At 33.1% G+C, this 4,703-nt stretch overlaps 1 protein-coding gene across 1 annotated transcript in view; it reads right to left on the minus strand.

The window, feature by feature from the left end:
* LOC102577501 (non-specific lipid transfer protein a7) overlaps positions 1-4,703 on the minus strand; it is a 21,930-nt gene that overhangs the window by 1,151 nt on the left and 16,076 nt on the right. The window lies entirely within an intron of this gene.

Genomic DNA, 4,703 nt, shown 5'->3' on the forward strand with positions numbered 1-4,703 from the left:
TTGCGAACCATTTCCATTGTTACAACAATTGAGACAAGATAGAAATAGTAGAGAAGTTTTATGGACTACAAATGTATTTGCTTGAGTGTTGGGTACAAAAGCTAGTGAGAACTTTGGGTATTTATAGAAAGTAAACTAATTAATGAAGGAATGAGAGAATTAGTTGGGAGTTGGGGTTAAATCCAATGTGGGAACATAATTAAGGAGGTGCCGCGCGATGGCTATGAAGTCAAAATTAAGTTGTTACGTGCGCAAGTTTTATGGAACCACGCTACGATTTATCTTTACTTATCTAATTTGTGTCTCGCTATGTGACTTCTGATCAAGAGAGGAGCAACTCCATCTAATGCAATTTTCTTTCTATGTATTTCCTCGATTTATCTTTACTTATCTAATTTGAAAAACTAAAATGATAATTTATCATTTTATATCTATTTTATTTTTTAAATAATATTTATTTATCAATATTTAGATAGTAATAATTACGGGTGAAATCGTAAAATTATCATTGTATGTGGTATGTCTTATGGAAATAACACATACGTGTCCAAACTCCACCAAGTTAAAGGAAAAATAGAAAATAAAAGTTTGACGAACATAGCATTGGTTAGCCCCATTCTTTTTCATGTCTGCCCATGTCCACCTTAATTTCCCTTTAGTTTTATGCACCTAATACAAAAACCTTTTTGAGATGTGTGTTTGACGGTTCGTTTGGATCGACTTTAGAAAATAGCGTTTATAAAGTAATTTTTTAAATTAAAATTAAATGACTTTTAAGTTAAAATAAAATGTGGGGAGAGTACTATTTTTTATTTTTTATTTATTTTAAGTTATTTTAAAATTAGTTCTTTTAAGCCAATTCAAACATGCTCTAAGTTTTACTTTCTGCCTTAATCTATAGAATTGAACTGCTTACTATGTATTTAGACACTTTTATACTTTCTTCGTTCAAGTTTATTTGTCTATGTTTGATTTGATAATTTCTTAAAAAAATAATAAGTAAAATGATAATTTTACTACCTTTTTGCTCCATTCAACTCTAATAAAGATGATGCATTTATTCATCAAGAAATCAATGTAAGCGCACAAAAAGAGAAATGTAAGCACCGTCCTATACAATGAGTTCAAAATCAAGGCACATAAAGAAATACATTCTATACATGTTTTTAATCCAAAAAGAAAATAATTCTTATACATATTATTTCTATCCCCAAATAAAAAAATTTATTTATAAGATAGTCCTAATTAGAACATATATGCATGTCAAATAAAGGCACACATTTTAAAAAGAGTGAGCTATTTATTAAATACTCACATTGAAATTGATAGCAAATACAGTCCCTTCTAGGGAAGAGGTTTCATATTTTGAAAGGACAAATATGAGATGGAGACATATACTGCTATCTAATCAAATAAATTAATTGTGAACGCAACAAAGGATATACTGCCATGCTCACACGTACCTCAAAGCACCCACCACATTTCATTTAAGGTTTTGGGGTCCAACTATTTTTTAACATTTAGAATACTCTCTTTGTCTCGTATTAGACGGATATCTTTAACCAAGAGATCCTGAATTCGAGCCCCCTTGGATATAGAGTCTCTTTTGTTAGAAAGCGTTTTTTCCTTTAATGTGGGACTTTTCAACGCGAATTCGGATTTAATCGGGCTCGAATGTGGATACCGAACACTGGATGGGAATCCCAAAAAAGAGAGAGCTAAGAGAGTATAAAGTATTGATCACTTGACGTACGGCTAGAGCCTAAAGGTAGTAAAATAGTTGCTATTTGCCATTTTAATAATAGGTTAAGTAAAAATTAATTAGGGAATTTTCACAAATAACCACTATAATAAATTTAATTATGCTCCATAGCTATAGTTTGCATATTTACATGTTGTAGCTACAGTTTAAGCTGTCTCGTTTGTATAATTTACGGCTACGTTTGTATAATTGAGCTATTTTTGTATAAACTCTAAATAACGAATTTATACAAACACAAATATCTGAACTTTAAATAGTTATACAAATTATATTATACAAAATTACATTATACAAAAGTTATGCAAATTCCGAATTATACAAACTCGAAACCCCATACCCACATAATTATTATTGAATGTTGGTCGCGAGTGGTAATTAACTAAAACTATAGCTATGATAACTAATTAACTAATATATGTTTGCTTAACTATGTTATTTTCCCAAATTAATTTATATTATCCATCATAAAATATGAATAACCACAAGTATTAGAGTGTATAAAAATAATGCTCAATAGAGTGTTTTAGTAATGCTTATATTAGTAATACTTGTATTATTAGTTATGCATAACTTCTTTTTTATGCATTGTTTGGTTTGGTGTATTAAAAATAGTATGCATTGTATAAAAATATTTATTTACAAAAATATCCTCCACAATTATGGTGGAAAAGATGTAAAAGTGTTTTTGAGGGTTAATTGGGTCTTTAACCATGCTAATACATGTATTAAATCACTTTGCATTACTACTACCTAAAAATCCATGGTATTAATAATGCACTCCTCAATATACAATAGAATGTATAACTAATGTTTACATAGCATGAAAAAGCACACCAAACAAAAAAACTACTAATACACAAAGCTAATGCATGCATTATTGACGAGAGGGAGTTGCTCGGATGGTAAGCACCCCTTACTTCCAACCCGAAGGTTGCGAGTTCGAGTCACCAAGGGAGCAAAGGGGTGGGAGCTCCTAGGGAGGGTAAAAAAATAAAATAAAAAATGCATGCATTATTTTTTCTAATATACTCTACCAAACGACTGTAACACCCTAGAATTTTTTTGAATTAAGACTCGAACCATCCTTCATTGTGAGTAGGATTTTACCGAGGAATTAAAATTTCTTAAGTTTTAAGTTCACTATATGTAGCACCTTGAGTTCGAAAAAGAACTAAATTGGAAATAGCAAAATCTGAAATTTTGCAAGTTATGCTTCAGTTATGAGTTTTGGGTCAACTTGAAATGATCATAACTCCTATAACAAGATGATTTAAATGTTCTACAAGATACCGTAGGAAAGACCTTTGAATTATCTTTCCAATGCCGCCAAGTTTGCTAAGTTTCGAGGTCGGATGAGTGAGATATGGCCTTTCGAAGTTAGGTTGTCCAGTTAAGGAAAGTTAGCCGAAAATAGTAAGGGGTATTTTGGTCTTTTCCGTACCAAATAAGATTTAATTAGTTTTTAGTAAGGTTTTATGGGTCTTATCCTATTAGGTTCAATTTTATAATTCTAAAATACACCTAGGGTTTTAGTTGAGAGTTCAAGAAGAGAAAAGGGGAGAAAAGAGGAGAGGATCAAGCATTAGTCGAGATTCTTGTGTGTTGTAGCGGATTTTCGCCATGGGTTTGATCCCTAAGAGGTATGTAAGCTTCCACAGTGTTGGGTTAGTTCACCCACACGCCAATCATGTTATTTTCAGCGAAATTTCATTCTTGCAATGTAAAGATTAGAGTTCTTGATGAATTCTTGATAGGTGTTCTTGAAGTTCATTCTAAATCTTGTTGTATTGGGGTTTAGATGATTATATTTTAGATGAAATTTAGTAATTTCAGTGTTGTTTTGAGTATATTAGAGTGTACTTATGTTAAGTAATCGAATTCAAGTGATTGGGAAAGAAATCGTTCGATTCTAGGCGAGTTAGGGTGAGAAAACGAGAAAGGAAATTCGTCGGATTTTCTGGGTTGGGGCCTGGCGCGATGCGCCCGCCAAAGAGCCCCAAACCCTCCTCTGAAGTTTAGGGGCTGGTGCCCCGCGCCATCCATAGCGCCAGGGTCGCCTGCCCCTTCCAGTTTGTCGTCGGTTACCCCGTTTGAGTTCGTTTAAAGTGCACCTTCACTCCATTTCGATTCTAACTACTCTAAGCTACTTCTAAACACCTAGAAATCATTCATAACATGATCATAACCTTGAATTCACAATTCAAAGTCAAGGTAGAGCTAAGAGTTAAGTTTTAAGAGTTCTTTCGAACATTCTAAGAAAGTCCCTCTGAGTCCTTTTGTGGAGTCTTCTACAACTTCTAGTAACTTGTTTCAAGACTCGAGCAAGTGAGTGTGAGGATGAGGAGAATGTACTCATGAGTCTACTTTGTCATAATGATAACTTTCATATCGTGAACCATAACTCTTGAATTCAAAATTCACATTCAATAGAGAGTTAAAATTAGAGTTCAAGAAAGCCATTGAATTCAATTGTGAATCCTTTGAGATCAACCATCGATTTGAACTAAGTCTTGAGGTAGTAAGTAAGAGAATGAGAAGTGTCGTATACATGAGTTCCATGTAGGTTGTAGACCTTCTAGTCGAGTCGTTTATGCCCATAAATTCCGCATGGACTCTATAAATTGAGTATCATTGAGAAGGGTAATACCTTCAACTTCTAAGTCTTGAGTATTGAGTTCCCAATCCCCTTTGAGATTATACTTCTAATCATGGGACTATTACATGTTACCCATGAAGTCCTTGAGTTGAATTGTTCATGCCCATAATTCCGCATGAACCTTATAAGTCGAACAATCTTGAGATGTGAAGTATCTTTGAGTCCTTAAGTTGAGTAGTTCATGCTCAAAATTCCGCATGAATCCTTTGAGTTGAGTATTCTAGAGATGAGTAGTGTCATTGAAGTTCTTGAGTTCCAAGTATTGAGTTCTATCTATGGTTATTG

The sequence above is a fragment of the Solanum tuberosum genome, unplaced genomic scaffold (assembly GCF_000226075.1).
Source record: "Solanum tuberosum cultivar DM 1-3 516 R44 unplaced genomic scaffold, SolTub_3.0 scf00194, whole genome shotgun sequence".
In the NCBI taxonomy this organism is placed as follows: domain Eukaryota; kingdom Viridiplantae; phylum Streptophyta; class Magnoliopsida; order Solanales; family Solanaceae; genus Solanum; species Solanum tuberosum.